This window comes from Ambystoma mexicanum, chromosome 14 (assembly GCF_040938575.1).
Source record: "Ambystoma mexicanum isolate Mex_15411 chromosome 14, UKY_AmexF1_1, whole genome shotgun sequence".
NCBI lineage: Eukaryota > Metazoa > Chordata > Amphibia > Caudata > Ambystomatidae > Ambystoma > Ambystoma mexicanum.
Window position 1 is genome coordinate 170,521,007 of NC_090940.1, and position 13,307 is coordinate 170,534,313.

A 13,307-nucleotide genomic window follows, 5' to 3' on the forward strand; every position below is an offset into this window, starting at 1 on the left:
CAGAGCTGCCAGAGGCACGTAAACTGCTCTCCTGAACACCTGTGAAGACTTGCTCTCTAAACTCAATTCCAGCCCTCCTTCCGTTCTCATCCTTCTTAGCCTTTCCTCTGCCTTTGATGCAGTCAATCATACCACCCTGATAAATCAGCAATATGATACCCTTGGCATCACAGAACGGGCTCTCGACTGGTTGACCGCCTTCCTCTCTGACTGACCTTCCCAGGTTTAACTGGGCCCTTTTCTCTCCACCATCTCACTCACCACCTGCGGTGTCCCTCAAGGCTCTATCCTCTCGCCTTGGCTTTTCAACATCTACCTGGCCCCTCCAGCACATTTGATCTACACCTTCTCTCCTAATTTCCAATGTCATGCGAATGACACATAGCTCTCCTTCAAGCTTCCTCCTCTGCCGCCTCCACTTCCTCTGTCATTCTTGACTGCCTGTCTACTATTCAGGCACGTTACACTGCTAATGATCTCTGCCGTAATGCCAGTAATACAGAAATCCTTCTCATTGGGACCCCTGCTGCCTCTTTCCCTTCCAAACTCTGGCCGCCCTCCGTGGGCCCCCCTCCCCTCACCCTCCTGTGAGGCAAAAAACCTTGGTGTCATCTTCGACTCCTCGCTCTCCTCACATCACAGACCTTGCCAAGAAGGCCCACTTTCAGCTGCACCTCCTCAGAGTCAACTCCTCAGAGGCATTCTCCCATTCCTCACCTTCCTCCAGAAACCTAATGTCTTCAGAGCTCTGGTCGTTTCCAGGCTGGACTAGCTCTGGTCTTTTCCAGGCTGGACTACTGCAACAACCTCACCCTCAATCTGCCTAACTCCTCCCTTTGCCCCCATTAACTAATCCAGAACAGGACTGCAAGACTTATCCTTGGTCTCAAGCTCAGGTACCGCCTCTCTCCAGTCCTAAAATCTCTTCACTGGATTTCGGTTGCTGCGAGGATCAAGTTCAAGACCCTCTACATCATCCACAAGGCTTTCTGGGGCCTGGGACCAGGCTACATATAACTCTCTCTCCCTAAATACCTCCCTGCTACAGCCCTTTGGTCATCTAGCTCTAACCCTATGCATATCACAGGCTTTTCCAAGCAGAGAATGGGGTGGGAGGGTGTGGAGGTAGATCTCTCTTACGCAGGTGCCTCCCTCTGGAATGGCCTCCCTGCACCTCTCAAACTTGAGCTAGATATCCTTAAGTTCCAGAAGCTTCTGAAGACCTTCATGTTCTCTTCTTCCTTCCACCTCCCCTGCTAATGTCCCCATCTGCCTCTTGACTGGCTGCCTGGTTTCTTCAGAGTCTTACAGGGCACCAGGCTCCCCCGCTAGTCCAGACCCCCCCTCCCTCCCTCAACTTGCACTTCTGGGCCACTCCCCCGCATTAGCTGCCTGGGCCTACTCCCTTGAAGCGTTCCAGACCCTTACCTCGCACTTTTCTCATGGATCTTCCTTCACCTGCAATTTCTGCTTTCCCCTGGCTCTGTCCACGTGGCCTCCCTCTGGCATTCGTTTTTCTCACTGGCCCTTCTGCCCTGACTGGCACCCCCCCTATCCCCGGCCCCCACTTCTCTTTACTGCATTTACACGATTCCAATGTCACAAGGCCTAGTAGGAACGTTTTCTTGTTTTGTCCTCCCTGTTCCCTCACCCTCTTGTCTTGTTGCACCTCCAAACACATTGTGTAGATGTGCATTATAAATACGAATAAATAAATACATTAAATGTCTTCCTTTTCTCGCCTCTCCAGTAACCTTTTGGTTACTGTGACAAGATCATTTGACAGGCTGGTGGCAGGGGACCTTTTTAGATTACTTTTTGTGGACTTTTGTAGCAAGCGGTCTTCGCAGCTTGGGCACGGGGCACAAAGGACACCATTTGCCTAAAATGGCGGCAGTAGTTTTTTAAGCCCTTTTCACAATGACTTGTACTTTCTTGAGCCTTCATCTACTTAGGTAGGTGGTGGAGGTCATGATGGGTCTTTTGTCTTTGGTGGGCTTGCCTTGAAGTGCCTGAAAGGACAGGACGCGGGGGAGGTGACCGAAACTCCCTTTGTCTTTGTCCTGCAGTGTGCTGGCCTGAAACCAGTTTGCACTGGGAGGCTGGCTGTCCCCATTGGACAACCACCATCCAAGTTTTGAATGGTGCATTAGTGTTGATTGGTGGATTCATCCAGTGTTTCTGGATAAATCCGAGGGTCTTGGAGCTGAAACTCAGAGTGGACCACTGGAACCAAGAATCGGAAGAAAAAACAGGGTTTGCTGTCGCCTCAGCAGGAGGACCGCCCTGCTGCATTAGGTTCTTTGCTTAAAGGTAGTGTGCTGCTCCTAGTAACTTTACCTGGAGCTTGCTTTGTTGATCCTGTGCTTCCGGGAGCTGCAGATAGCTGCATCTGCACCCTTCCAGGGCCTACATTAAGCTACCTTGGGATGGACAACCCTTTGCGCTCTACCTTGCCTTAGGACATTGGTGCTTGGGGCAATGTGCAGGGAAACTGCTACTTACCTAGCCCTGTGAAATCTGACTCATCAACCTGCAAACCTGAAAGGCTCCTGCTGGACTCTGCTTCTTGGATCCCTGAACTCTGTTTTCTTGCCGTGTCTTCCTCAGTCCTTGGTCACTGGTGCCCCAGTGTCCCTCTGACTTTGTGACAGCCACCTAAGACAGGGTTGGACTTTCTAAAATAAGCTAAGAAGTTATAAAAAGTTATCAGAGTTTACATAGGTTTGCATATGTTTCAGGAGGCTTGACAATGGGATTTGTTACCGCAATTGCTATTCCGAAGTGTCTAATCCTATGAATATTGCAACTGTTCTCTTATTTTGTTACTTTGTGAAAGAACTTACCTTACTTGAATGCTATAAGCCTTCGTGTATATGGGATACATTACTCACTGCAATCGTATTTCTAGTGCTTGTATCTGCTTAGATTCACATGCTCTGCATAGTCTGACATCTAGTGTAAGTCGCAGAGTATTACAAGATTTGTTTTTGAAACTCGAAAACGGACGTCGACAGGGCGTGATTAATAATACTATCCCTAGTGTGACGTGTACTGTACACAGGTTCCTTCACGCGTCGAGGTCCCTTAGATTGTTTCTGACATGAGGTTGCATATATAGCTCAAGTACAGATGTTGTAAAGAAGAAACAGAACCCAGAAAATATTTATGCGTCTTCTACTCCAGTAAGGGAGGAAGGGTGGGCGCAAGTGAATCTAAGCAGATGCAAGCACCAGAAATACGATTATGGTGAGTAATGTATCCCTTCTGGAGCTTGTGCATCTGCTTAGATCACATGCTCTGCATAGATTAGCGAACAGTATCTGGAGGAGGAGGTGGGAAGTTAGAAGGTACAGCGGCAAAGATGTTTTAGGAACGCTTGTCCAACCTGTGAATCTGCGTCAATACAGTAATGTTGTGTGAGCATATGGATGGAAATCCATGTAGCAGCTTTGCATATGCCGACCAGAGGGAAGTTTGCAATGAAAGCTAAGGTAGACCCTGTACCTCTGGTACAGTGTGCTCTTGGTGCAAAAGGTAGAACCTTTTTGGATAGGGAATGCGAGAGCTGTATGAATTTGACTATCCATCTGGAGATGGCGCCCTTTGATACGTGATCGCCTTCTCTACCTGGAGCTTTGGAAATAAAGAGATGGTCTGTTTTCCTTAGGGGTTTTGTTTTGTTCACGTAGTACAAGACCGCCCTCTGTACATCAAGCGTATGGAGGCTTCTTTTCAGCTTAGTTTGAAGGATTCTGAAAGAAAGTGGGAAGTTCTATGGACTGGTTTACATGGAACTTTGAAATGAACTTAGGTGAAAACATAGGATGTGTTCGGAGGACGTCCTTGTGTTTGATGAAAAAATGATAAGTTACTCACCGTAGTGACTAATGTACTCTTAGTCCTTAGTCCCCTTTCCTCCATACTGCATGTGCGTCCCTTCCAAGGGACGGGAGACGGAGCCCTTTTCACTAGAAAATGCCTTTTTCCCCTTTAAATTTAGAGGTGCGCAGGGGTGCGGCCCAGGGAGCATGAGCTGCTTGACTCTGCCCTCTGGCGCCACACCTCAGTTCCCTTTTCTGCATCGATGGGAATGGGCCGAATTCACCAGCGCTGCCGAGTTTGGCATTCGGCCATGTAATTCCACACGCGGATACTTCTTTTTTGTCTTTTCTATCATTCAGGTACTCGGTCCTCAGGCGTCACGCTCCTCCCCGACGCATGTCGACTTCTACAGGGTTCAGCAGGTGTCCATCCTGCAATAGGCTCTTCCCAACTTCAGACCCCCACGCCTTCTGCCTATGTTGCCTTGGCCCAGACCACAGTTGGCAATCATGTTCGGCGTGTGACTCGCTGTCCTCAAAGGCGCTGAAGAACAGACTAGGCAGGTGAAGGCTTCGTGAAGCATCAAACCAGGCCCAAGGTAGGGCCGATATTCTCCATCGCACCCCGCAAGGGAGACTCCTTCCCAGGGACTCTCCCGCGTGGCAGGGACCGGTCAGGTCCTTCTACTGGCACATGCACCGAGGCTGCTTCAGCTAACGACCTTCGGGTCGAGGGATCCTTGGATCCTCCCAGGCGCAGTTTTGAGGGACCGGAAGGTTCTTTTGCTGGGTCTACACCCAAGGGGCTCTGCCCTTTTACTGGCACCATGGCCGAGGGGCTACCTCCAATCCTATCGTCAAGAAATATTTGACGGGGCTTGCAAGGCTCTACCCGCCCGTCAAGAAGCGCACCCAGTGTGGGATCTCAACATAGTCTTGGGTGTTATGGCACCCAAACTGTTCGAGCCAATGGCATCCGCGGAGACTTCAGACTGGTCACCATCGAAACAGCCTTGCAAAACGACCAGTAGATCATCCAACTGATCACTTTCCTGAGACCACTGTTTCGCCAACCACTCCTGCATGGGACGCATGCGAAGGCACGCGTGTGGTACCAGGTAAATGCAAGATGCCATCATGCCTAGCAAACGCATATCTTTGCGTACACTTATCTAGCGACCGACTTGATAATTTGGTATTTGCAGTAACATGTTTTGGACTCTTTCCTCTGATGGAAAGACCAGCACCTCTTCTGAGTTTATTACAGCTCCTAGGAACTGTTTGTTTGTGCTCGGCACTAGGCTTGATTTTTTCTCGTTTATGGAGAAGCCCAATTGAAAGAGAAGGTCGATAGTTCTTTGAATGTTTTACCTGCAAATTTGGGGAGTCTCCCCTGTAATCAGCCAGTCGTCCAGGTAAGAGTACACGGGGATTGCCTCCCTGTGCAGGTGCACTGCCAGTACCTTTGTGAATACCCTTGGAGCAGATGCTATTCTGAAGGGCAGCACTTTGAATTGGTAGTGCTGGTTTGCTATCTTGAAACGCAAGAATCTTCTGTTCGCTGGGAACATTGAAATATGAAAATAAGCATCTTTCATAGCCAATGTTGCCATGTAGTCTCCCCCCCCCGCTTTAATAGAGGGATTACTTCTTGTAGCATAGTCATGCATAACTTTTGTGGGTTGACATTTGTTTGCAGGGCATAAATCTAATACTGGACGCATTGTTAGATCTTTCATTGGCACAAGGAAGTAGGTTGAATAAATACCATTGTTTACCTGGTTGTCCGGGACGATTTCTATGGCATCCTTTTGGAGCAGCGTTGCGATTTCCCTGAAAAGGATGCTTTGATCTTCATTCGAGTGAGTCTACTGATGCGGGGGATGGTTCCGGGGTCGCTCGGTGAGCTCCACACAATAACCGCCAGCTACGGGGGATAGCACCCATTTGTCTGTGATGATTCCCTCCCATGCATGGGTGAAGTTTGAAATACGCCCTCCTACTGGAGAGGAATGGGAGGGCACCTGAAGCGAGTAGTCACTGTTTTGGAGGTGTAGTACCACCTCTAGACGAGGAGGACCTCCAGGGCCGCAGGATATGCGCTGCCCCCTCTGGTAACCTTGTGAGGCTTGGCCTTGATTGTTACCCCCAGATGCTCTCTGATTCTGATTGTAGCCTGAACCCTCCTGTGAATTTTGTCCATGTGAGTGACGAAAATTACTATTGCCTCTCTGGCCAGTGGGTTTATTAGTTAGCTGGCCCAACAACTTTAGTGTATCATATTCCTTTTTAGCAGTCTTTAAGGTGTCTTCAACGGCCTTTCCAGAGAGTACGTTGGGCTCAATGAACATATTAAGAAGAGTGGCCTGCATCTCTAGCTTGAAGCCGGACTGGCGTAGCCAATTATGAAGCTTAATAATAGTTCCCTCTGCAATAATCCTGCCGGCATTGTCAGCGGCATCCAGATTACTTTTTAACATGCAGCTTGAAACTACCCTGCCTTCTGCAGCCACAAAGGCCAAGGGGTTCAGGGGCTGATGATAACAAAACTGATAACTCATCCAATTTATGGCAGTTATAACTCGCCAGAAGAGTGGTGTTATTAGCTATCTTCGCCTGAAAAGCAGCCGAAGAGGCCACGTTCCTCCCCACTGTGTACAGCTTCTTACTCTCCTTATCCGGAGGTGCTTCAGAAGGCTAGGGGTGTTCCTGCTCTCTTCCTTGTCACTGTAACTACAAGAGAGTTAGGTTTGAGCTGTCCCCTGATATAAAGAGGGTCTGATGGAGCAGGGCGGAAGAGCTTCTCGATGCAGGGATTAACTGCCTGTGTCTGGTTAGGCGTTTCCAGCGAGGGTTGTATCTTCCGCTGAATAAACTGCAGGAGGGGAATGAACTGAGTGACAGCTTTTTTATCCCCCAAAATGTCGTCAACAAAGTCCTTGTCTTGTTGAGTTCCCTGCGTTTTTATCTGGAAGTGCCCAGCTGTCTTGATGAGCATGTCATGTTGTAGTGGCTGGTTATCTATAGGTGAATCCGTCACAGGGGGATCCTGGTTGATGGGAGAGTCCATGTCATACATATCCGGCTCTTCATCATCATCACCATAGTAAGGGTCTGCGGCCTCTTGAGTTACATAGAGGTCCTCAGTGTCTGGGTCATACAGGTCAATGACGGAGTGGGGGGTCTTGCTGCGATGTAATAGTCAGGGAATCGGGGCAAGACCTCTTTGAAGGGGATTGAGAAGCAGTGGCCAATACAGGGACCTGAGAACTAGAGGCCGCTGTTGTGGGTGGGGTGGACTGAAGACTTTGGAAGTAATTAGGGTCCTTTTCAAAAAACTTTGCCATGAAGGTCATCCTTCTCATGACCCCATCAATATTCTCACATGTCCATTGGGCAGGGCTTGGAATGGACATAGGGTCCAATGGAAGCCCCTGATCCTGTGGAGTGAATGGGACTCGAGGCTGTAGACAAGGAATCCTGTTCCTGTGAGTCCTTACCCTTGTGTGGGGACCTATCTTTATGGGACCTTTCCCTGTGTGGGGTCTTAGAAGACTTCTTCTTGGACTCCTTCCCCTTCATTAGGCCTTCTGGGATGTGTTTTTTAACCAAATGGGCTAGTCCTGCCTGAATAGGGTTTTTTACCGTTTTCGATGAAGAACGTTGAACTTCGGCTACGGAATGATCTGAAGTCTCATCTACTGACATGCAACGTTCAGGAATCGATAAGTCACTACATCTGTTCTGTCTTTCGACAGTCGGGGCCTCTCATGTGGCGATCGGGACCTCGAATGCCCAGAGGACAGTGATTCTATGGACCTCTCCCTAGACGTCGTGCAGGGGCCTTTGTTTGATGAACGTGTCGAGTCTCGGCCGTGTGCTTAGTGGAAGGGGCTGTGAGCGCCACTGCTGCCGGGTGTCGTCCCCGTAAAAGGCTGCCTGCATGTCGGTTGGGGGTTTGCGCGTCGGAAACCAGTATTCCCATCGCCTTCGGATAATGCGGCGTTACTGCCGTCTTTGAAAGCCCCCTCCACGTCCATGGTGGTGCCGACCTGCATGGCGTGGTGGGCCCAGTGCTTGGTTAAACGGTCCTTTAACGTCTTGGGTTTAAAGAGCTTACAGGCTTGAATGGTCCCTCCAATGTGATCCCGAGGGAGACAAAAGTTGCACACCAGGTGCTTGTCGACCCAAGGGAATCTTTTGTTGGACTGTTACGCTCATCTGGTATCCACGGGGAGGACACTCAGCCCTGGTTGGATGATATGAGCCATCAACCCTTTCCCCACTCTACGTCCTGCTCTTCATGGCAGGGGTGCGTAGTCTTGTGTGGGCGTGAGCGACCAAGTTGATTCACTGGTGTGAGCCCTTTTGAGTGTCTTTATGGTAGGTCTTGCTGCTTTACAGTCTTTGTATTCTATTCTGTTTCCTTCCTTCCTCTTATTGTTATTAATGTCATATCCCCTCTATTTAGGTAAGCAAAGAGATTTTGGCGTTTTTCATGCGAGTTGGAGCTGAGCAGGAGCCGGTAAATGAAGGCGCGGTGTGCGCAATGCTGTCCGGTAAGTAATGCGTGACGCTGTTTTGCCTTGTATATGCTCACCCGTGTCTTTCCCCTTCCTTCGTAGGCCACGGTGCTCTTCGCCGGTTGCAGTGATGTTCCGGAATGATGCTGAGCAAGAGGCTACTGATCCGGTAAGAATCTTGTGATTTTCGTTGTTCGAGTGGAACCGTGACTATGCGCTCACTAATGCTGTTCTTCTCTCTCCCCTTTTCAGGTTGCTGCGTTCCGGGAAGCATGAGGTGCCCAGATGATGGAGTTCGCCGGTTGAATGTCTCATGGTCAGCAGAATCAGGAGCTGACGATGGGCCGAAGACAGGATGCTACTCAAAGGTAGGATTCCAATTAACAATGTTCTTTTTCTCTCTGCAGGCACGCGGTTCCAAGAATAGCTGGCATCAAAGAATACTGGAGATCCAACTGGACACAGTGAGTGTTACGCTGCAAACAGCAGAATAATGCGAAGCGTGTTCTGCTGTTTGGGTGTGGTTTAAATAGTCTTCAGGTAAAGTAGTCCAAGTAAAGTAGTCCCAGGCCAGCCACACCCTAAACATTATACCGCATAGCTCAGTTCTTGGGAACTGAGCTATGCGAGTGCCTCCATGTTGACTGAAGCCCCCAAGAAAGTAGTTCCAAGTAAAATAGTCCCAACCTAAAGGTGTTCTCCATAGTGATTATGAGCCTGGTGCCAAAGGAGTAGGGTGAGCAGGAACTAAGAGAAACCGAATCACCATAGAAGTAATTAATTTCCCTATTGTCCTGCTCTCGCACTCTTCTCCTCCTAGGCTGGTGGGGAACAGAGTGCAAATTCCTCCTAGAACAATAGGCAAGTACAGGAGGAGGCAGCATAAACAGCACAAACTGCAAGCAAATACATTATAGAGTACTTCTTGGTTATAAGAAGAATCTCCTTCGGAAGATGTGACCAGTGGCTAATGTTTTCAATAAGCTAACTGTACCCCAAGTAGCTGCCGCACAAATCCCCATCATAGGCACATGACTTTTAACTTCCACCAATGCAGAACATGGGGAGCGACTCCACTAATGCAACAGGCTTTGGAAATGCATGACAGGAGCCATCTGATGACGGTGGCCTTTGAGGCTTTATTTCCAGGAGAAAGACCACCAGAAGTATTAAGTAAATGATCGAGTTTCTAAAAGACTTTGGTTTGCTCCATGTAAAATTTCAATCTCCTGGAAACTTCCAAGTTGTGGAACAGTCTATTCTCAAGGGAAAAGAGTGAGGCATGTGATGGAACACAGAGATTTTTGACAAAAATTGTTGAATGTACACAACACTGCCTTATATCTATGAATAATGATAAGCAGTTCTTTATGCGATAAAGCCTACAATGTTTTAATTCTTCTTGCTGAAGTAATCCAGCAGGAAGAAGCATTTCCTCGTCAAAATGACATGCATTACTTACCGTAAAAGCATTTCTGATGATTGTATCTGCTTAGATTCACATGCTGTGCATATGGTCCGACATCCAGTGGTAACCGCGGAGTATTGCATCTTGTCTTTCGGGGCACCGAAAGGGGACGTCGGCATAGGCGTGTCTGAAACACCACCCCTATCGTGACGTGTGTAGTACCCAAAATCCCTCACGCGCCGAGGTCCCTCCGATTGTATTTTTTCTGCCATGAGGGAGCCCAAGGCTATAGTGAGCGAGTACATGAAGAGTGAAAGTAGTAAGAAGTATATGTTCCTTCCACCCCGAGCGGGGAGGCAGGGAGGGCGCATGTGAATCTAAGCAGATACAATCATCAGAAATGCTTTTACGGTAAGTAATGCATGTCTTCTGATGCTTGTTAATCTGCTTAGAATCACATGCTGTGCATAGACTAGCGAGCAGTACCCAGAGTTGGAGGTGGGTTGTGAGAAAGAACAGTAGAAAAAAGATGTCTTAGTACTGCTTGTCCCACCTAAGAATCAGATCTAGAATGAGTGTCTAGGCAATAGTGTTTTGTAAAGGTGTGTACAGAACTCCAGGTTGCCGCTTTGCAAATGGACTCTAGGGGAACATTTGCAATGAATGCTATGGATGCCCCAGTGCCTCGAGTAGAATGTTCTCTAGGCTTGAAGGGCAGTTCTCTCTTTGCAAGAGTGTAACATAGTGTGATGCATTTGACAATCCTCCTTGATATTGCTGATTTAGAGACAGGATCCCCTTCTCTACCAGCTGCCACTGAAACAAAGAATTGTTTAGTTTTCCTCAGTGGTTTAGTTCTATCCATGTAGAACATGACTGCCCTGCGCACATCTAGTGTGTGAAGGCTTCTTTCGGCCATGTTAGTAGGTCTCTGGAAGAACGTGGGTAGTTCGATTGATTGGTTCACATGGAACTTCGAAATAAATTTCGGCGCAAATCTGGGATGTGTGCGCAGAACTACTTTATCTTTGTGGACTGTAACAAAGGGGTCTAAGACCGAGAGGGCCTGTAGTTCGCTAACTCTTCTGATAGAAGTGATAGCTACTAGAAAGGCTGTCTTGTAAGGCAGGTCTTTCAGACTAGCTTTATGCATAGGCTCAAAAGGGGGTCCCATGAGCCTAGTTAAAACCACATTTAGATCCCACCCAGGGGCTGGGTGAGTGATGGGGGGATACATTCTTTTAACCCCTTCCATAAAGGCTTTAATCACAGGTATTTTCCACCACGACACCTTCTTCTGTGACGTGGTGTATGCTGACAATGCCGCTAGGTGAACCTTTAAGGAATTGAAGACTAACCCAGAGTCCAACAGATGGGTTAGATATAACACAATGTGTGAAGGCGAGCAATCAGTGGGATTGACGCCTTTGGAACTGCACCAGATGACAAAACGTTTCCATTTGCTGGCATAGCAATAACGTGTGTTAGGCTTTCTTGCCTCCCTCAGTATGTCCATGCATCTTTGAGGGAGTTGCACATGTCCAAACTCTAAGACCTCAGGAGCCAGGCTGCTAAATTCAGAGTTTGTGGGCATGGGTGCAAAGTCTCCCCCCTGTCCTGAGACAACATGTTGAACGGGCAGGGCAGCTTGACTGGTGGGGAGAGGGACATTTTCCATCAGGTGCGCGAACCAAGGTTGGCGGGCCCACATGTGAGCCACCAGAATCATGGTGACTGGTTCCTGGTGCATCTTGTGTACTATCTTGTTCAGAAGGGGAGTCGGGGGGGAAAAGCGTAGACAAATTTCCCCGACCAAGTTATCCAGAGACTGTTCCCCTTGGATCGGTTCTGGGGGTGCCTGCAGGCGTAATCTTGGCATTGGGCTTTCTCCTGAGTAGCGAACAGGTCGATCTCTGGAAACCCCCATTCTGCGAAGACGTTTGATACAATGTCTTCGTGTAGTCGCCATTCGTACTCTTCTGGCAGAGGAAAATCTCTGCTGAGTACATCTGCCAGCAGATTGAGTTCCCCTGGAACATGTTGGGATATCCGGAAAATTTTGTGTTTGAGAGCCCATATCCAGATGTTTTGGGACAGCTTGGCTAGCCCTGGAGAGTGAGTGCCCCCCTGTTTGTTCAGGTAATACATTGCTGTTGTGCTGTCGGTTAGGGCCAGCACTGTCTTCCCTTGCAGTTGCTCCTGAAAGGCTTTCAATGCTTTGAACACCGCTAGTAGCTCCAGTAGGTTTATATGGTTGGACGCTACCTGAGGGGACCACACTCCGTGCGCTGTCTGTTGAAGCAGGTGAGCCCCCCACCCCGTGAGAGATGCATCTGCCTTGAGAACGGCTTCCACTGCAGGGGTGGTGAAGGTTTTCCCCTTCAAGAGGTTCTCCCTCGACCACCACTGCAGAGAGAGAACGAGGGCTGGCGAGACAACTAACAGATCTTCCCATTGTCCGCTGGCCTGACACCACTGGCTGTTGAGCCACTCTTACATGGGACGCATGCGCAGCCGCTCGTGGGGAACCAAGTATATGCATGACGCCATCATCCCCAGCAAACACATAGCTTTGCGTACCGTCACCTCTCGACTGGCTACATACTGAGGAACCTGAGAGAGCATGTTCTGAACCTTCTCGCTGGAAGGGAAGACTAGACCGTCTTCCGTACGAATTAGAGCCCCCAGGAACTGTTTTACTTGGCTGGGGACTAAGCTGGATTTCTTTTCGTTGATAGAAAATCCCAGGCTGAACAGTAGGTCTACTGTCCTTTGGGTGTTAAAAAAACAAACGTTCAACGAGTCCCCCGTGATGAACCAATCGTCAAGGTAAGGGTAACCTGGAACTGAAAGTCTGCGCAGGTGTGCCGCTGCCACTGCCAGGACCTCGGTAAACACCCTTGGCGCCGAGGCTATGCCGAAGGGGAGTACTTTGAACGGGTAGTGTTTGTCCTGAATCACGAACCTTAGGAATTTTCTGTGCGCTGGCAGCATTGAAATATGAAAGTATGCATCTTTCATATCCAATGTTGTCATATAGTCCCCCTGTTTTAGCAATGGGATCACCTCTTGCAGTGTTACCAAGCGAAGCTTCTGGGGCTTTATGAACTTGTTCGCTGGGCGCAGGTCTAGAACAGGAGGCATGGTGAGATCCTTTTTGGGTACAAGGAAGTACACTGAATAGATACCCTCGTTTACCTGAAGAATCAGGACGGCTTCTATGGCGTCCTTTCCCGGCAGCGCTTCCACCTCTTGGATCAGGATCTGCAGATGTTCTGGTGAAAGGCGTCTATGTTTCGGCGGTCTGAACTGTGGAGGTCGGGCGAATTCCACGCAGTAACCATGGGCGACCGTCTTTAAGACCCACTGGTCTGAAGTTATCCCCTCCCATGCCTTGAGGAAAGATGTTAATCGCCCCCCGACCGGGGAGACATGGGAGGGGACCCGAACTTTGTGGTCCTTTCGGACCCAAAGTTGACGCTCCTCTGCAATTGGAGCCTCTGCCTCTATTCTTTCCGTGCTTCTGACCCCTCTGGGGGTAGTAAGTGGGGC

The 13,307-nt window shown here is 49.0% G+C and overlaps 1 protein-coding gene across 2 annotated transcripts in view; it reads right to left on the reverse strand.

Moving 5' to 3' along the window:
• Window positions 1-13,307, reverse strand: part of ZNF106 (zinc finger protein 106) — a 693,205-nt gene that overhangs the window by 87,753 nt on the left and 592,145 nt on the right. The window lies entirely within an intron of this gene.